A 21,529-nucleotide genomic window follows, 5' to 3' on the forward strand; every position below is an offset into this window, starting at 1 on the left:
TAAGATTGAACTTTCTGACATGTTTTAGCGCTGTACTTTATTTATTTATTTTGACGTGAGGCGGTTGTGATCTCCTCTAGTGCTGTTAGCTGCTTATTCACTCATTGATATTTACTCTCATTTAAGGAGCGCTTACTTTATTATATATCCTAGGTTGTGGCTCTATTGCCTCCTCCTGACTCTGGAGGACCATAGAACCTTCCAGAAGTCTGTAAGTAGGAAGGGGTGGAGGCCTAATATGCATATTCATGGGGGGTCTGGCCAATCCCAGGTTTGGAGGCCCTGGACTGTCCTATAAATATGGGAGAATCAGGCTAACAGAGGAGACTGCCGGTGCTTAATTCGGAGGGGTCCCCTAAGTCTGGGGGGGAGGCAGCCTCCAGGCTGGCTCAGGAGGATACATTTAGCGGAGAGGCGTGAATGGATCAAGGCCTGAAGCAGCAGGGAGCAAAGATGGCAGTGTGAGTACAGCAGCACACTCTGCTACTAGGTTCTACAAGGGGGAAGACTGCCACATGTAGCAAACTTTCTAAGGACAGCACTGGGCTCAATCTTTAATCCTTGTCCCGGGAGATCTTCCAAGAAGCCAGGAGAGCTGGTAGTGCTTGCAGGCAATGGAGCTGGGAGCAGTTCTATAGGAGAAGAAAAGAGATCTGCATCACAGACTGGTCACTGTCTTTGGATGCAAGTCTGTACGAGACATACCTGTTGCCTGGTTGTGCAGAGAGATGCTTAGGGATACCCACCACACAGTGGCCCTCATGAGCGTAGCACTACAATAGCATGTTTCCTTTCTTTTGTACTTTTTTCTGTGCAGCCCATCTCTTTTCACTTTTTATGTTTTTCCTAATAATCCTTTATAATGGATTATGCAGAGGTGAACTATTAAATGCGTCACAAGTAACTTTTTAAGAAAGATGTAGGGAGCACAGATGCAAAAGCATTGATTTGTAAAGAGGCTGTAACATGAGTGATCTCAAGCAGTCTAATAAAATGTATCTCCAGTCTATCACTCTCCAGTGTCCAACAACTCCTATAGCATGCTTCCAGTCTCTGACCATCTCTTTTAGAATGCCCAATGATCATCTCCTGATGCATGTCTTGAATGTCTGACAGCTTTCAGTAGCATTACATTCACTGCATGTTGCGTTCAGCTTTTTGTTGATGTCAGGGCTGCACGTGAGGCCCCTTATATAAAGAGGGTTGACCACCACTGAGCTACAGAATTGCTAACAGACTCCTCCCCTTTTGTTATGGATTTAATTCCTGGCTACCCGGGCCAGTGAGATGTCACTCCCTCGCTAGTGAGTGAAATTCTCTAGTGTTTTGGGTCAGGGAGGGAACATTTCCATTAGGGGAAGTGGGAGCCTCTTTTTAGTGATTCTGCTGCTTAGGTTGCAGCAGAATCGCCTGTCATAAAATGAAGATGTTATGAGAACTCTGCAAAAATATATTTTCTGTGTTTGACAAATAAATGATTTCTTAGCAAAGTCCTGTGGAAATAGTTTTTACAAAGACATAAATTATTTCTCAGCCAACTTTGAAGCTGGGGACAGAATGCCTCCATGTTATGGCAACGAAGACATGCACAGAATATATAGGAGAAGAGGCAGTGCGATGGAGTCCCTCCATAAAATGTTCAACATTCTCCATTTAAGGCAAAATGATCCTAATTCATGAACTGCCTACAGTTTTCCTTACATGGCAATGCTGGGATATCAGTTATCGAGTCTCCAATTGTCCCTGTTGCTGCTCAGCTGCATATGGAACTTGTCACCTCAGCTTTGAATGTTTTCTGAGAGTAAAAAAACTTGAAGGTTTCTGATGTATGAGGATCGTAAGATGTGTAGATGGGCACAGTCCAAACTGACTGAGGAAAGCACACACCATCTGCATTATCCTTTGTAAAACCATCTTTGCTTTCCTATAAAAAGTGTATCTAAGGTCTCATCTGACATGTGGCATTTCTTGCCAACCTTCACTTCTTAGAAGGCATTTGAAAGGCAGTGAGAAGGCTATATGTTGCTTCCTCATGGCCTGTTTTAACCCTAAAAGGCTAAATCACCACGCTGCAACTGCATGCTTTTTATGCAATTTCAGGGTGGTTGTGGTGCGTCCCCAAACTCTTAAATGGGTCATGTGTGGCAGCTGTACTGCCTAAAGAATACAATACGTGATGCAATTTTTGATGTGGCGACCAAGCTGACTGGATGATAAAACTGCAACTCAACCGTCAGCTTTAACCACCCCATGGTCTTCCATGTGAACAAGCTCTAAAACCCACTTTTTCCTAGTTTTCAATGAAGTGGGAAGGGAATAGAACCCCTGTCAGCTTCTATTGCTGTCTCTAATATGATGGGGGAGATTTTGCCTCTTTTTTTGGCTTGAAGACTATTGTCATCTGGACAGAAAATGGTGAGAAATCTAAAATGTCATGGTTATGGAACAGGATGTGCGAGGAAAGCTTCCTGTTGGTACATCTTTCCTGTGACAGCTGTCTAAAAGGGAATTCATCGCTTTGGAGATAATTTCTCTTACTTCCATTCTCTGTGCCATACAGGTAGTCTTACATGGCTCCATTTTCTCTTGATCAGCCCACAGATTGAATGAGAGGAAATCAATTGGTTCCCTATCTATGCCACTAGTGTGGATGGAGTAATCTCCTCTGCAGGCTATTGAATTCAGGCAGCCACAACACACTGAATATCATGGCTCTCCTAGTGACTGCATCTGCTAGGATGCAGTCACTGTTCAACTGATAATTTTCCATCAAGCTCATTCAACTTTTGTTTCGCCCGTTGGTGCTCGCAGGGCCATCCATGGCTTGAATTTTATACTGATTTAGTCAACATTATCCAAAGTTTGAGCTGTCTTTGGCCAGATTAAAGCGGAGCTCCAACCAAAAATGGAAGTTCCGCTTTAAGGCTTTGTCCTTTGCTCCCCGTTAAGAATTGGCGCCTTTGGGAAACAGGAGGGAGGGGGTACCCGAATTTGACCGGTACCTGTTCCCAGTTGTCCTCCCCCCCTCCCTCCCCGTAGTCTTCTAGGAAACGTGACAGGTCCCAGAAGACTACGGGACTATTCACAAAGTGCAGTGCAAGCTGCAAGCTGTCACAGCCGGGTGCCCACACTGAAGACACCGGCGCCAAGGAGACAAGACAGTTGGTCAACTCGGCCGGTGCGAGGACACCACAGGATCGTGGGACAGGTGAGTGGCTGTTTTTTAAAAGTCAGCAGCTACAGTTTTTGTAGCTCCTGACTTTTATTTTTTTTTAATTCCAACTGGACCTCCGCTTTAAGCTTGTTCAGTATGTAAACCAAACATTTCATATTCCTGATATGTGCCTGCTGTACCATGTACTTGTATGAAAAAGTATACTGTTCTCTCTGTATTGCTTCCTTTGTGTGAAATCCCTGCCAGTCCTTCTGCTTTCCTATTAAAAACTGACCACACTAAGCAGCAGAACACACCGTGGTCATTTCTCTAGCTGTACTGGGAACTCAGTGTGCTTCTCTCAGCACAGGCTTCCTTGGACCCATTCACACCTATGCTTTTTAACACAGGTAATTTAACTCTTGTTGGCACTTATGTGAAGCTACCCAATTGCTATTTACCCATGTGCTAGTTCACCTCTGTATGATGCAGTGACATGCGTTGTCCACTTTCTGATTTATTAACGAGCGTATACTGCCTATTAATGACAGTGACATGGCCTAAAAATACACGATTGTTGGTTATACAGGTAAAAATGCATGAAAACATGCAACAAAAAGTATGAATCCACAATGAATTTAAAGTGTAACTAAAGGCAAAATTATTTTTTAGTTTTAGATAGAGTGGAGAGGGATTAGAACACCTGTCAGGTTTTTATTGCTCTCTGTGCCCCCTTTAGGGAGATTCACCCTCTCTATTTGTCCTGTTTACCATTATAAGCAAAAATAAAAGAAAATTCTAAATTATGAGTTGACACTAGAACAGTAACAGAGGGGAAATCTTCTAATGGGTGCAATAGTTCTGAGGTCCCTGGTGACACCTCGGGAATCTTTCTCTTTGGAGAGATTTTCTCCTACTTCCTGTTTTGGCTCTGGGACAGGAAGTGAAGGGACATCTCCCCAAAGTGACACAGATGGCAAAAAACCTGACAGGGATTATAACCCTCCCTTACCCTATCCAGAATTTAAAAAATTACCTTTAGTTCTACTATACTGTAATAAATATATAACTTTATTATTTGGAGACTTATTTCTACCCGCAGGTCAGCTTTAATTTTAAATTAACTAATGTTCCTTATTGTAAAATATTGCTGAAAATACTATGTTTTCTGACTTTCCTGTTGTTATTTGCTTGTTGTTTTATAGTTTGTAATGCTTTTTATAGTTTTAATACAGATTTAAATATGAATTATACACAGAACCTTTTTTATAATATTAAAGTGTGGACCCGTCAGTAACTTTACAAGTCTGTATGAATACGTTTCTAGCATGTCACAATATACAGAAACTGTATAATTTTTGCAAAGGTGCTCCACCTTTTATCAATATAAATTTGTCAGTAAACTCATTTAAGTGACTTCTCTGGCCTCTCCCTCCTCATCTGTCATGTTAAAAAGAAAACCTGTGGGCTGGCCGGTAAGAGTGGGGAGCATACAGGCTGAGGGTACGGGAGAGACAAGAGGCCGACTTTTCAAGTGTTAAATCACCTTTGTTGTGGCAGAGAGTGCACCTGGGGGCCCTGTGTGGCCCCTATGAGGCGGTATCCAGGGGTCATGGGTGGAAGATGGAGCAGACAAGGACAAAGATGAAAACAAAGCTGTGTCTTACTCATCTGGGGTCATGGCGTTACCCCTTACAATGGCAGGCTGAGCCAGGAACTCTATAGGCTCCCAGTCTGCTTTTTTCAGGGGCCCCAGACATTGTAACTGTCTAGCCCCAATACCAATCTTAGTCTTCCAGGCAGAGAAAGTGAAGGGACCAGCCAGCTCTAGCCACCCCCAGCATTGCCCCGATCTGCCGCCGCCACTGGATCACCCATCTTCTTGTCACCCCTCAGCACACACAGTAAGAACTGGGGGTCCCTAGTCACTCTGGAGCCTGTCTGTCCATCTGTCTGTCCTCCACACACAGCCAAGGGTGCCCTATTCATAGAAACCAATGTGCTGGGGACAGCCAGGCTAACAGCCAGACATGGCTCAAGATCACAGCAGGCGGCATGTAAGAACTGGCTCATAATTTTTTTAGCTGGCTCCTAGATTCAAAGCAAATTTGTCAAGCTCTGAAATAAAGGAATGTCTGTAATACCATTATGTCTTATCTATTTGTAAAATCAAAATCACCCCACTTCGATATTTCCTTACAGGGAGAAGAGGATTTGTGCTGGGAGGAGAGATGGGGGGAGGGGAGGATTCATTTTGGGGCAGGGGGGATTGGAAGATAAGAATATTTGTGTTAGAAGTGGAGAGGGGATTTGTTCTGGTAGGGGGAAGTGGGGGGTGTATTCTTGGGGGGGGGAATTTGAGCTGGGAGGGAAGATTTGGGGAGCGGGATAAAAAGATTTGTGCTAGATTTATACTTTACATACTTGTGACCAAATAATTTCCAAAATTCTATTCTAAATTGTAATTCTGAAATTCTATTTTAATGAAGGTCTCCTTTAAGGTTGACTCAGACAAAAAGTTAGCCCTATTAGTTCTGTATTGCTTTTTAAAAATGATCCTTTAGGTTTATGAATGTCTGTGAAAATATGATTTGTGGTACAGTAGGTAAAGTGGCTGTAAACCACCCATATACCCAGTGAAGTGGCTGGCCTCCTACATACGCTGCGCCTGTTTACCTGCAGTCTTCTCTTCTCTACATCTAGTGCAGAATTTTTACAGTTTGTCTGAGAGTTCAGAAAAAAGGAGGTGGATAGCTGAAGTTACTCTCTACAGAGCTCAGTGAAGAGAGCTGATTGGAGGGAAGAGATAAACCCCCTTCACATAGCTCACAGGAACAAAGCTGAGGCTGTCAATCTGCTTGAGGTCCCTGCCCTGTCACCATTTTTCTCTTGCTGGAAAACTTGTCAGAAGTAAATCATACTGATAGCAGAGGAATGAAGCAGCAGGCAGAAATGACACTTAGTGCTCTTAATTCAAATTTCATGTCTGAGGTTTACGACCACTTTAAGGAGTATTTTGCTGGAACAAGAATGGCAGCATATATGTGCATTGTGTATTGTGAGTAGGTTTGGACTATATTTAACCATATTCCTTTAGGACACACCCATGATTCAGTGGAATTTAACCACACCCACTTTTCACTGTGGCGCATTACACATTTTCTTCTTCCCAAGCTGTCCTTCTTTCTCATCTTAGGGAGGTATGGGTGTGCAATTGCTGTCTCACTCATCTGTCCTGCTAACCTGACAGAGAAACTGAAGAAGCAGCATCTGCCTGTAAATTTATGATTAGTGCTTTGTACATTTCTCATTGTAATCCAGCAGAAGATCTGTATATAAATGGAGCTTTTTCTCATGGTTTAGAGTTCCTTAGCTGTTATATGCTGAGGGCCAGTTGTGACCACACACACGTCCTGATTATTTGAATTCTTTCACATGTGCCTTACTGTTAAAGGTAAAAAAGGAGGATAATTTTTCTGAAGGAACTTAGGCATTGTTATATTGACAGGCTAGGAAAATGGTGCTAAGTGGTTTTATTCAAAAAACCCTAGTAACCCCCCCACTGCTTTCTGGAAACTGTGTTCAGAGAGTGTTCTTCAGTGCTTCATACCTGGCCACGTGGCATTAATTAATGAGATCAAAGCTTTTCCTTGCTGCCAACATTCTAAGCTAGATTTGGGAACTCAGCAGGTGTTTTGTAGCACAATTATAGTGATCAAAAAGCCAGGCAGGTCTCTTCTCAGCCTGTGTTATACCAGGACACACCAACCACTTGCAGACATACTGTATCATAGCAGGCCTGGTATGGCCATAGATTTCAGATGGATGGTGTATTTTTGTTCAAATGGGAATAGTTTTATATTTTAATGCATTTTCAAATGAACAATAGTATTCTAAAAATATCTGTATGCAAAATCAGACAACCCTCTTTTGGCCAAATGGACCACATTGACTAGAAACACAAAAGTTGGTTCAGCTAAGTGCCATCTTTTTGCAAGGAGACTGGAGAAGTTGTGCAGTTCCTGCAGACACTGTCAGTCCTGTTTGGTTGTGTCAGGATACTATAGACACACTAAAAAGAAACAAATGTTGATGATGTCATCCCATGCAGTGTTTGTAATCCATGACCCTGGTCAATGGCCACGCGTGCCATAGAGAAAGTCAGTTTCCTAGGATGGGTTTTCCATGCCAATCTCTATCATTTCTCCAAGATAGCCAGCACCTCTACAGCTCCCCCCTCCCTCCTCCATAGACACTGTGCAGAGGCATGCACTTTGCCCAAAGCTTTGCAACTGGAAATCATCCAATAAGACAATCTTTCAACATCTTGTGCATCCATGGCCTGTTGTAATCTAACTTTTTTGAATAGGGACTTTGACAGTTGTCCATCCCCTCCCTTCTTCTTTGACTCTGTGCAGATGGGTGGTTTTAAAGAAAACTATAGGAAAAAAATTGAATGCAAAAGGACAGCTTTACTATTGCAACCAATCAAGTACCATCTTTCAACTAAAGCAACAGGACAGAAAACAAAACTGAAACAGTTTCCACTGCCACCAATCAGGTTGCATCTTGGCAATACAAAAAAGAGAGAGAATCTTGTATCTCTGCTCAAGAGCACAAGACTTTTGGCCAGGGAGTTTGGCCATGCTCCCAAGGTTGGAGTTGAGACATCCGTGTAAAGGAACTCAGACAATTGTTGATTTCTCGGGGGTAACAAACACATTAGGGACATTGATAGAATTAAGCATTGGCTATACAGAGCCAGAAAAGACTATAACTATTTCCACTTGCTGGTACAAGAGCTTAAAAGGGTTTTTTTTTTTGGGCGGGGGGGCTGGAGCTTCCCTTTGAGTGCGGCCCACGGCATAAAAATTGACATATTTTTTAACAGATTTTTCATCCTTTCACATCATAAATGAAGCAGACAAGAAGAATGACGCATTTGTACAATTAATTAAGCCTGTCTTCTACCTCTCCTTCATCTAGGCCTGTTAATTTATGGCACCACAGCGGCTTGACAATTTGCATATTGTTCATTTAAGCAGGCGATGTGAGAAATATGGCTCCATTAATCGCCAGCTATTAGACTCTCGTTTATTACCCAGCTTTGATATCTTTTCATAAATATTAATTGACACAAACTCATTAAGAGATTGCCTGTTTGATTCCTTTTATCTCCTGATCTGTGACGGGCATGAGTAACACACTTCTTGCGACCTGCAAACCAAACACATTTGTGAAATGCCTGATCTTGCCAAGTGTGTAAGTAATTACAATCATTTTAATTACACTTGGTTGGGTTGCAGTGAAAGTGTATGCATATTTCTTCTGTGCAAAAAATCCAAAGGAATAAAAGAATGAATTAGGCAGTTTCCTTTGCGTAGTTCTCAGTAAACCTGCGATCAGCAGATTGTAGGTGCAGTGTCGGACTCCTGCAGATTTTCAGGATAGCTGTATGCCTGCAGCTCATATGGGCAGGCAATTACTTGAGAGCAAGAAGAGCAATGAACTATGAGGGCGCCCACCAGCACCCTTGTAGTCCACTGAAAATTACAAGCCATCAGATGGAATGGCTGACGGTACTTGTAGTCTATTAATTCACAAGAAAATGTGAATGAATGACGCAGCTTGGTGGGAGGAAATTGTGACAGTGGGTACGGGGAGACAATCCCCTGCTTGCTGTCACAGGGAGAGGGGATGCATGCTGAATGGAGCCCCACACAGCCATACTGTTTTTGAAATCTGACAGCAGGTATGGCTGAGGATCCCCCACCTGGGGGGGACATTGGGGGGATGCAGGAACAGTTACACATTACACCCTAAATATGGGTATAACGTGTATTATGCTCCAAAAGGTGAACTTAGCCTTTAGAGCAGCTTAATTACTGCTTGTTAAGAATATGTAAATAGTTTAAAGACTAACCTTTTGCCCCATGTTAGAGCTGTATTTAGGGTTTAACATGATGTGATCTCACTCACTTGAATGGATTGCGTTTGGCATACTGCCTGCCGTATGTGACTGGGGCATACATTTTGCCACTTCACGAAGCAAAGCATCATGGTAGCAGCATGTATACAACCCCATCCAGCTTCCGGTAATGTTACCATTCGTCCCCATTGAACAGACCCATCACAGCAGGGACTGTCCCTGGGAAACAGAGATGAACAGTAACCTTACCTTAAACAAGCGTCCCAGGGAGCCAGGCACCTCAGGGTAAATATTGCAGTAAACAGAATGAACATGATGCTGAGCATTAATGGAAAAGAGCTCCACTAGAGCAGTCTGTGCATGCACAGAAATTCATGATTCTACACCTTTGCAAGCCACTCCAGCCACTTTAGTTGCTTCAGCCACATTAATGTCTGCAACATGACTTGGGTTGAGGTATGCACACTGCAATATTTAAAGTATGGTACCCTCGTCCCAGGAATGATGCCTGGGTCCCAGCACCTGGGGATAAGTGGAAAAAGAAGATGGATGTCAGATGTAGGGAATGGGATACTAGGTGGAATCTCTGAATTACTTACCTAACCTGACACTTGAACTCTGCGTTACTAAATCCTCACTCCTGAGCTCTGTGTTACTGAATCCTGACTCCTGGACTTTGTGTGTTACTGAATTCTGACTCCTGAACCCGTCGTATTACTTAATCCTGACCCCTGAACTTTGCGTTATTAAATCCTGACTCCTGAACTCTCTGTCTTATTGAATTCTGACCCCTGAACTCTGTACTATTGGATAGTGACTCCTAAACTCTCTGCGTTGCTGAATTCTGATACCTGAACTCTCTGCATTACTTAATTCTGACTACTAAACTCTGTTTTACTAAATCCTCACTCCTGAGCTCTGTGTCACTGAATCCTGACTCCTGGACTTTATGCGTTACTGAATCCTGACCACTGAACCCTCTGTGTTACTTAATTCTGACCCTTGAACTTTGCATTACTAAATCCCAACCCGTGAACTCACTGTTTTACTGAATCCTGATCCCTGAACCATATTACTGAATCCTGACCACTGAACCCTCTGTGTTACCTTATCCTGACCCCTGAACTTTGCATTACTAAATCCCGACCCCTGAACTCATTGTGTTACTGAATCCTGACCCCTGAACCGTGTTACTGAATCCTGACTTAAATTCTCTGTGTTTTACTGAATCCTAACCCCAGAATTCTCTGCTTTAAATAATCTTGACCCCTGAACTCTGTGCGTTACTTACTCCTACACTCTGCGTTACATAATTATGACCCCTGCACTCTATGCTTTAAACTCTCTTGACTGCTGATACCAGGATAAGCTCTAATTTTAATTAACCATTACCCCATCAAACCATGCTGAAACTGCAATTTGGCTACACCAGCAACATTGCATTCCACATCATTCCCTTCCTCATGGTGCTCAAAGTATTTTGTCTTTATAATTTTATGTCTGCCTCTTGTTGTCCCAAAAGTCTGTGGCCAACTGTTTCAGGATGTATTATTAATAGGGGTATGATGTAGTGGGTGTGGCTACAAAATAAGGTTGTGGTTTTGTGGGCATTGTCATAGTGTATCCCTGGAGTTTACTTTGAAAATCTAGTAAGGCTAAGTGGGAATAGAGTGGGCAGTAAAACTGAAGCTGTACTGCCTATTTTTTCCATCCCCCAAACCCAAGTGTAAACGAGGTCTAATGGTGCCAGATATTAGTTTGGTATTACTAGCTCACTCTCAGTGCAAGCAAAGTAGGTAAAAGTAACAAGTCATCTCTTGGTTTTTAATTAGAGTGAACATTTTCAGTTGACTTTTCACTGTTAATTCTCTGACAAGTCCAGATGCAAAATAGTAGAATGGCTTATTTGCAGCAAACTGTTTCCGATATCCTGAACACGGCATTTGATGTTCCTGTTTTTAGGAAGTTGTGCGTCTTGTTCTGTAACAAGCGAATACAGCTGTAGATGCGATTTTCACTCACCGCAAAACCTCAAGAACAGGCCAGAAAATAGTTAAGTCTGCAGAATGACCTGAAAATATATGAAAATAAACTGGCAGGTTTTAAACATAAAAAAAAAGTGATTGATTATCCTATCAGGACTTGGCATTTACATCCCCCACAAGCGTTTTTCATGCGGGATCTTCCAAGCGCTGCACACAGACCCTGTCTGAGCTAATCCAGGCTGATATAAAACACACCCTGGGTGTCTTTCAGACACTAATTGGATTTGGATATGTATAGAGCCAAGCTCGGGTCTGTTCTGTCTCGGAATGAGAGCATGATTGTTAGTTTTTGCCATCAGGACAATTGCAAACTCAGAATGGGGGGAAGGGGGTCTGGGCGCGCATCTGCAGCATGACTTTTCATAAGCTGCCCCCAATTCACTGAATACACCTCATACATGGGCTGGCCATGGGCAGTGGATGCTAGTTTCTATGATGAATAACAATAAATAGCTCTGCTGGCACAGTATAACACATGCAGGGGTATGATGCGTTCCCTTTGTGAAGGAAACTAGATGCCATGACGTAGGTTGTATAACAAGTCATTTCGAAAACTTTGACACATTTTTTTTCAATAAGCACTTGAGCAAAACCAACCAATTGACCAAATCTATTGCCCTCAAAATGAAGTGGCAGTTTTTCTTTATCACGACTTAAAATAATATTTAAAAAAAAATGTTTTCTTTTTCTATCAAGTAAATATAAACTGACATATGACATATTAATAATAATGTATTTTTAAGCTAGTATGTGGAGCTTTAGGTTTATAGTTTAGGTTGCTCAGTAGCTAAAGCTGAAATTTACTCACACCGGTGAATGTGAAAGCAGTGACTCCTCCCTCTCACTGTCTCCCCCTGCAGGACAGCTTCATCTTAATTCCAAAGACAGCAAGCCTGAAAGAAGACGTCTGCTGTGTGTGATTATCTAACCCAGTGTTTCTCAACCTTTTTTCAGTCAAGGCACCCTTTAAAATTATGGACACTCCCAAGGCACCCTTTAAAATTATGGACAGTCTTGAGGCACCCCATTTTAGAATGGGGTGCCTCATGACTGTCCATCATTTTAAAAAGACACCCCATTCTAAAATGTAAAAAACTATTCTAATAGTTTCATATAATGCAGCACCACCCACACATGTAGGACACCCAACATTAGAGGTGATTTATTCTTCCAAAGCAAATACACTTTTGCACACTGGTACTGAGTAGTATTCCAGTGTTTCTCTTCTCCCTTAGTTTTTCTCCATCATTGAGCTAATGTGACCCCAGCACTGATGGGGCACATGGGACAAACTAGGATGCTGTGCAGGCAGCTGACATCTTCCTTATCAACTGGGGCAGCACAGTGGCTAAATGGTTAGCACTTCCGCCTGGTAGTACTAGGGTCATTGATTTAAATCCCAACCACGGCACCACCTGCCTGGAGTTTGCATGGTCTCCTTGTGTCTGCGTGGGTTATCTCAAGGTACTCCGGTTTCCTCCTACACTCCAAAGACATGCTGGTATGTTAATTGGCTCCTGTCTAAATTGGCCCTAGTATGTGTATGTATGAATGTGAGTTAGGGACCTTAGATTGTACGCCCCTTGAGGGTTAGGGACTGATGTGAATGTACAATAAATATGTAAAGTGCTGCGTAAATTGATGGCACTATATAAGTACCTGTAATAAATAAATAAAAAATAAACTGATGACATCATTGGGTGTCAGGACCCCAGAGGCTAGAAGGCCAGAATGCTGCACAATGGAAACCTTTGGCTTTTTGTAACTAAAAGACAGGCTTGTTCCACCGGCTGGTTTATATACACGGTTTGGGCAATTTGTGGGTATTTTGCCAAGGCACCCCTGATGAAACCTCAAGGAACCCTGGTTGAGAAAGGCTGATCTAACCCATAGTGCTATGAGAATCACTTGTCATGTTATGTTTATTTGTAAACCAAAGATTTAAAAAAATGGAGATAGAACAAACCTTTTACAAAAACCATGAACTTGTTTCTGTTAGGGAACAAAAATGGAAGCTATCCTTTTGCACTTGCTTTTAAAAGTACAGGTTCCAAGTCAGTCTTTCCAATGCTGGCTTTATTTTTTTTCTTTTTAGGAAGTATCAACCAGTGAAGTGAGAACTCCTGATTACCTTACTTGTTTAGGGTCAGTGGCTCATTAAGGATTGAGTCACTCACATTGGTGAGATATCCTCACAGTGATTTGTGCCTTTGCACCTCCCACAGTTGTGAGATTTCCCTGTAGTAGATTGTGTCCCTGCCCCACCCACAATTCTATAATAAAGGTATTACTATATTACAGTCGGAGTCTCCAGTTATTTGTCTATATTACATTACAGAGAATGCATTGTAGGAGGGTGACACCATCATTTGGCTTTGCAATGGCAGTGTTAGTTGTATATATCTCTACAGGAGTGCTCCTGACCAGCATCTGATTCTACATGTCAGCAACCACACAAAGGCTAAAAGATCAGTTTTGGGTGGGGTTGGCCTTTAATGAAGCTGGCATTCTGTAATGTATGAAATCGCGGCAGGTTACACAAGACTCAGCATTTTGAATTCGGCTCCTGTTTCTGGATTAATGCATCCTCCAGCCTTACACACTCTTTTTTTTTTTTGCTGAGGCAATTTCCCGCAGGAGAAAGTGTTAAAGTCATTTGAAGAGGCGGCGAGGAAAAGACGGCCTGAGGAATGATTCCCTTCGGAGATTTTAAAATGTTTAATAGCACTTCTGCACTTTTATTGTTAACATGTGAATGGCTGTCTGGCAGTCACCCTCCTCCTTCTCCGCTGCGTACCAGGCTATCACTTGCAGGTGCTACGACACGCGGCACTCCAACCGGAATAATTACTTTCAAATTAATCACCTTAACTCTCTCACTGCCAGACTCCACCCTTGCATGGAAATACACCACAGAGGACCAGTTGTAGTTTCTGTTTGTGAGGCAGCACAGTGACAAAGTGGTTCACTCTTTCCTTGCGTCGCTGGGACCCCAGGTTTAATTGCCACCAAAGGCACCATCTGCATAAAGTCTATTTGTTCGGTTCCTCCCACATTTTTTAATATCTTTTAGTACATCCAGTGGCTAAACCATTTTGTCGGTGTGCCATTATTTGCTTGACATCTACTCCTCTTACCTGCAGGATAGCAGAATTAGATGTGGAAAGGTTTGGTCGTACAATGGAAAACAGCTGAACAATTCCTAATGTGCATACCTGTGCAGACTCAATCCAGAGGATCACCATGACTTTTAGGAGTGCTAAGTTGGCTAAAGGTGGGAAGATAATAAGTAGAGAGACATACATCTTTCCAATGTATGACCAAATAAACGCCAATCATTCTCACTTGACAGAGAGAAGCAGTGCACGCTTTGAAAAAAAGAGGATTGGCTGTTTCACCTAGAGATTGAGTGTGAAAGTGAGCATTTACCAAGTATTTCTAGTCTGTTCTAGGTGACAGTCCTATGCACACCCTCACTGACTTTTTTCTGGCCTGTATAAGCACAGGTTACACAGGGAGTGGAGTCTGTGTCGGGGTATTGGGAGCTCAGACAGTAGACGGTCCATAAAAAGACACACAGCTGAGAATTCCCATATATGGGGATATAACAACTCAGCCTGCAGCCCCAACACACACACTGGCTGAAGGCTGGCTGGATGTATGGATGCAGCCTGAACACTGCCACTTGCTGACATTACACACGTTAATGGAGAACAAAAGGCAACGACTAAACCTGTAACTTGCAGTGCAAACTGATAATGGTGTGCTGTTATGATCAGAAAGCATCCACAGGTTACCTTAATCTGAATTTTGTATTCCATTATTTTTTGAGGCTAGATTAAGCAGGGTTCTTGCAGTGCCTCTGGGAGTGTCTGCAACTTGTTGAAATAATATTGTGCTGTACAACACCCTTACTTCAGAAAACTACATGGTGGAGGTAGATTACAGAAAGATTAATGCCTGGTACACACTATTATTCAGTCCTTTATTGAAAAAAAACAGAGGCGTTCAGGAGGTCTCTGTACTACCTATGCGATGTTAGTATAGCGATTTCCCCGCTAAGTTATTGAGTTCTGACAGAGGGACTGCCCCCCCACCAGAAAACACCGGTCAGCGGTTGCAGCCATTGGCTGAGAGCATTGATCTGATGCCGATCGGTAGATGTTTTTCTAGCATGCCGGTTCTACAGAAGCCGGAAGTTTGGCCAGCTTCTGTCAGGCAGGCTGCTGTACACACAAGCCGTGTGTACCAGGCTTTAGGCTGCTTTTCAAAATGATTGATTGGAATTTTGTGACCTTTGAAATTCCAGGGTTTAGAACAGGGAGTTGCAAGGTAGCAGATGGCTTTGAGATTTGCAGATGGGGCAGCACAGAATCAAAACTAGGAGGAATTTTGGAATATCAATCTAATAGCAAACCCATAGGATGCACCCTGATGTCATTGGTTTCCAGTGAATTGATAATATGCGTTCTAATGAATATGAAGTATCAGTGATGTCACTGGTCTCTAGTGAATTGACAGTCTGTGTTTTACAAGTACATGACTATGAATTGTGGGTGATGTCACTGATCTCTAGTAAATGGATAGTCGGTGTTTTAATAAATATGAAGTGTCAGTGATTTCATTGGTCTCTAGTAGATTCACAGGCATCCATATTTTCCAACATTTGAAAATGATTTGGAGGGACACTTTGGAGGACTTGAGAAGAAAAATGCAGTGCGCATGTAGGACCAATAATGTGGGTGTGGTTTCACAGTGTATATCTTGTAATCTTGCACCTTTCTTTTGTTATGTTTTAGAATAATTAGGACCTAGGATACATTGAAGAGAAAGAGGGAGTAAAATAAATCCCATCTTTGGTGCCATTTGGGTGATTGGAGAAGAGCGCCCGATGTAAAAAAAAAGTCTCACTTGATGAATTTTATAGTTTATTGAAGATAAAAGTACACAAGGAGAGCCAATGCATTTCGGGGGAATTGCCTTCGCCTTCTTCAGGTCTAGTATACAAAGAGAAAGATGCATGGTAAAAAACCCATAGTCAGTCCATAGGATTTGTATAAAGTGCAAAGCAAAAAGTTATGTTGTTAAATATAACTTCAAAATAAAGTGGAATCCTTTAATTAGTCCCTAAAAACAAATTGCGAATGGTATATAAAATTACAGGATAAGTTCACCTTTTGCTAAAAAATAATAAATGCACATTTTTTTGCAGGTGAATAAATGTGCATTTATTGTTTTTTGTTGCAGGAGCCTGTAAGGCATTGCACCACTGATCAGCAGATCACTGGTGCCATGCAAGTCTCCTGCAGACCTGTCAGTATGTCTGCTGGCCTGTACGGGATGTACGGGCCAGCAGACATACTGACAGGAAGAATCAATGAACTACCATGGCCCTCCACAGCACAGTGGTAGTTTATTGAAAACTACAAGCTGACAGCCACTAAGGCTGTCGGGACTTGTAGTTTCTCATTCACAGAACACTGTCTTTTTTCAAATTTTAACAGCTAGCAAGAGGAGAAGGTCCCCTGCTAGCTGTCAAAGTGGGGATGGGGGGTGGCGGCCAATCTATTCATAACATGTTACTCCCTGAATATGGGTGTAATATGTTATGAAAGGTGAACTTATCCTTTAAAAAAAAATAAAACATATCCATACTGAATTTTAAATGGTACAAGGCGAAAAAACTATAATAAAAGTCAAAGCAAAAAAGCAATAATAAATAATACTAAATAATACATAATAAAAGCAAAGTATGTGTATGCTAAATGACGAGACATGTCCAAACCAGTTAAACATTACAATTAACAATGTAAGTTATAAATATTTATGTATATTAATAATAAATTGTTAGCAATATACATATACATGAATATAACATTATAAATGTCTAAACCTATTTCATATCATCAAATTGAATAGACATGAGCAAACCTAATAAAACATTCATGAAAAGATAAGAGGAATATATTGATGTGGGTACTCCTCATAACATGTGTCTACTACCTGGATAAGTTATCAAAATGTCTAGAATTATTAATTTTATTTGCAGTAGCCCCTAAGTAAAAGTGGTCAGTAGTTATGTCTATAAAAGAGAAGTATGATCAGGGCTATGAGACTGACCTATATTTCTTGGAGAATGATTAGACTCTGAGAGGGTAAATAGCATTCTGCAGGAAAAAATTAGGAGAGAGTGCTAAGTTTTAAAAGCGTATTGCACCTATTAATGGACAGAAAAATAATGGCGAAATGGTTAATAAGTAGGACAGTAGGAAATAACAATAGGAATTACAGAGGGGATCTGTGATGGGCATGAAGCAGATAATATAATATTAAAATAGTTTTTTGTGGGAAAAAAAATTTGTAATGCAGAGGTCAGGAGTGTGTAATGCATAGGGTGTAGAGGTCTGGAGTAAGTAATGCACAAAGAGCAGAAGAATATAAAGTACATTGTACAAGGGTCAGGAGCTTGTAACACACACAGAATGCAGGTGTCAGGACTGTGTAATGAACAGACAGCAAGAGTAAGAAGTATATAATGCACTGCAATGTAGTGCAAAGGTCAAGGCTGAAGAGGCATCATATGATGTTGGCCAAAAATAGGCATCAGCCTTGTTTATTATTTGAATAACACTGTCCTACAAAAAAACTTTACTTTATGAATGCAAGATAAATTGACAATGACAATAAAATGGTAAAGGAGTATGTAGCAATCATAAAACAAAGTATAAAAGACAGTTCAACTATTGTAGTACAGGGCTATGCAGGGATAGTTCCCACAAAAGCCACTAGGTGGCAGCACAATAAAGAAGTGTTACCTAGGTCTAGGTCTCTAGGAGAGCAGAGTATGGTCCATTTCACACCAGGGCCATCCAGTTCATTCAGCAGGGGATATGTGAACAGATCCCTTGCTGACATCTGTGTCTTTTTTATTTTTTTCCTGCATTTTAAAACCTAAACTTTCTGGACCTGCCTTGAATGTATGAACAGCCAGATGAAAACAAACTGGCGTCCATTTACATCAGGTTACCTCTGATCTGTCACATTTAGGTCCTGAAAAAATGTCCATTTTTTTTCTGGACTTGAATTAACTTGGAGTAAGGCTAAGTTCATACTTATGTAGGTTGCGGTTGATGAATTTTCCCGGTGCATTCTGCATTTTTCACATGCGTTTTTGAAACATGTTTAATGTGTTTTTTATGCATTTTGCATTTTATGGGATGTGTTTAATGTTGCAACGGAAGATGTCTGTTGTTATGCAGGAAACGCACCAAAAACGCATGTACATGTGTTTTGCATGCATTTTTGATGCAGTTCCATTGAAGTCTCTTACATGCAAAACGCAATCTGCTGTGGGAAAAAAAGAACCTAGCCCTTTCCAAAATCTGCACCAGCTCAAAATGCACAGATGTGAACTAGATCCATAGGAAATCATGTTACATGGACCGTAGTGTATTTTTGCAAACCGGGAAAGGCACTGAAAACTGCATAAGTGTGAACCTAGGCTAAAGCCTTCCCATAGACTTATATGCTTTTGAAAAACAACTGAGAGGCAGATGTGATCATACTGCCCACGTGAAAGGGACCTAAAAGAAGAAATCACTACTAATAAATAATACTATTTGTTCCAATGTAAACATGCTTACTTGTGGTTCTCTGGGGATGACACCTGTCACAAGGAGGCTGGTTTCACAGGGACCTTGGGGCAGTTCTGTAAAACTGCAATAGAATCACATAAAATGAAACTACAATGTTTGTACACGTCTCTCACAAATGCATACAATGAAACACAAAACAGCTACCTACAAATCACATTGAATACATTTAAATGCAATCTAGCTGTGTACAGTGCCTTGAAAAAGTATTCATACCCCTTGATATTTTCCACATTTTGTCATGTTAAAACCAAAAATGTAAATGTAGTTGATTGGAATTTGATGTGATAGACCAACACAAAGTGGCACATAATTGTGAAGTGGAAGGAAAATGATTAATGGTTTTACAATTTTTTCACAAATAAATATTTCAATAGTGTGGCATGCATTTGTATTCAGCCCCCTTTACTCTGATACCCCTAACTAAAATCTAGTAGAACCAATTGCCTTCAGATGTCACCTAATTAGTAACAAAAAGTCCATCTGTGTGTAATTTAATCTCAGTATAAATACAGGTGTTCTGTGAAGCCCTAGAGGTTTGTTAGAGAATATTATTGAACAAACAGCATCATGAAGGCCAAGGAACACACCAGACAGGTCAGGGATAAATTTGTGTAGAGGTTTAAAGCAGGCTTAGGTTATTAAAAAATATCCCAAGCTCTCAGCACTGTTCCATCCATCATACGAAAATGGAAAGAGTATGGCACACCTCCAAGCCTACCAAGACATGGCTGTCCACCTAAACTGACAAGCTCTGCAAGGAGAGGATTAATCAGAGAAGCAGCCAAGAGGCCCATGGTAACTCTGGAGGAGCTGCAGAGATCCACAGCTCAGGTGGGAGAATCTGTCCACAGGACAACTATTAGTCATGCACTCCACAAATCTGGCCTTTATGGAAGAGTGGCAAGAAGAAAGACATTGTTGAAAGAAAGCCATAAGAAGTCCCGTTTTCAGTTTGTGAGAAGCCATGTGGGGGACACAGCATACACGTGGAAGAAGGTGCTCTGGTCAGCTGAGACCAAAATTTAACTTTTTGGCTTAAAAGCAAAATGCTATGTGTGACTGAATGGCCCATTCAAAGTCCAGACTTAAATCCAATTGAGAATCTGTGGCAAGACTTGAAAATTGCTGTTCACAGACGCTCTCCATCCAATCTGACAGTGCTTGAGCTATTTTGCAAAGAAGAATGGGCAAAATGTCCCTCTCTTGATGTGCAAAGCTGGTAGAGATATACCCAAAATGACTTGCAGCTGTAATTGCAGTGAAAGGTGGTTGTACAAAGTATTGACTCAGGGGGGCTTAATACAAATGCACAGCACACTTTTCAGATATTAATTTGTAAAAAATTTTGAAAACCATTTATCATTTTCTTTCCGCTTCACAATTATGTTCCACTTTGTGTTGGTCTATCACATAAAATCCCAATAAAATACATTTACGTTTTTGGTTGTAACATGACAAAATGTGAAAAATTTCAAGGGGTATGAATACTTTTTCAAGGCACTGTATGTAAGTTTGACAAACAGAATGAAAGAACTTACAGGCATACGGAGGTCTTCACTGGTATTCTTCTAGAAGCTGAACTAGAACTGCATTGGAGAAGGGAAAATTTGTTCTAATGAACTCTTCCTGTTTCTGTTGAAGGGGAATAATAAAAACAGGTGCAGTTGCACTGAATGCCCAATAGATGGCTCCCTACTCAACACAATAATGATATCCAATATACAGAACACAGTGATTTTTGTAAGTATTACTGAGCCCATGCAGTGATGTCCATCACAGAGTCATGCTTGTTATTAATGCAATTCCATCTGAGGATCTGAAGTTAACAGGTGTCCAATTTTGTGGTTTTGTGTTTTAGTGTGCTGTTCCCTCTCATCCTCTGTCAGCGCACATATAATCTGAGTCCTTGTCTTGCCAACGGTATTGATGCCTCTTAGATCACAGAGGTCAATCACAGCCTCACAGGATTGTCTCTTGTACAAGAGTATCATCTCATAGGCTACCATCTTCAAATTTTCTCTAAAATAAAAGATAGAAAAGAAAATAAGTGGGGGTGGGGAGCAAATAGCCAAGTATGTCTTCAAAAAACATTATGCACTGAGTGAGCTTCTGTAGGTCAGTCACTTCTAACAAGCTTCCAATCTTTAGTACTCAGGTTAAATGAATATATCATGCAGTAATGTACTAAACAGATCCGGCTCACTGCCGCCAATCTGTCACTGATAAACGTACGTCCACAGCGACTAGCTAACCGAGGCGTGGTCTGTGACAGGTATAATGAGGGAATGAGGGGGATTTACTTTGAGCAATAAGACTTGCCGTGATACACTTTCACAGCCCTCACTACCTTTGGGCACCACTAGAGGGAAACTCCACTTCAATCCAACTGGCTGATCACACACAGACAGATACAAATCTTACATACAATCTGGTGCACTCTAAGGATTGGAGAGCAGTCTAGGAATTAGCACACCCTTCTAGGATTCCTCCAGCTATCCTACAAGCTAGAACCCCAGTGTTAATCACTCTTCCACTGTCCACACAACCCCACACCAGACACACAACAAACGGTAGCTTGCCACCACACAACAGTTTGTCCTCAGACTGGTCTGCTGGGCCACCACAAACACACAGATATTTGTCCGGCAGATCTGCTAGTTTACAATCTGCATGCAATCTGCCAACACACAGTGCATTTGCTTACAGATTGGCAATGAACTTAGACCGAGCACATAGACACTACAAT

At 41.5% G+C, this 21,529-nt stretch overlaps 1 long non-coding RNA gene across 1 annotated transcript; it reads right to left on the reverse strand.

Annotated features, from left to right (window-relative positions):
- Positions 1 to 16,054: 16,054 nt before the first annotated feature.
- Positions 16,055 to 20,785, reverse strand: LOC149462337 (uncharacterized). The gene is made up of 3 exons (XR_016312674.1): positions 20,322 to 20,785; positions 18,772 to 18,844; positions 16,055 to 16,125 (listed from the first exon to the last, which is right to left on the reverse strand). It is a non-coding gene; the product is annotated as an uncharacterized LOC149462337 (long non-coding RNA).
- Positions 20,786 to 21,529: the final 744 nt, after the last annotated feature.

The sequence above is a fragment of the Staurois parvus genome, unplaced genomic scaffold (genome assembly GCF_062004578.1).
Source record: "Staurois parvus isolate SC_StPar_1 unplaced genomic scaffold, SC_StPar_1.0 ptg000176l, whole genome shotgun sequence".
NCBI lineage: Eukaryota > Metazoa > Chordata > Amphibia > Anura > Ranidae > Staurois > Staurois parvus.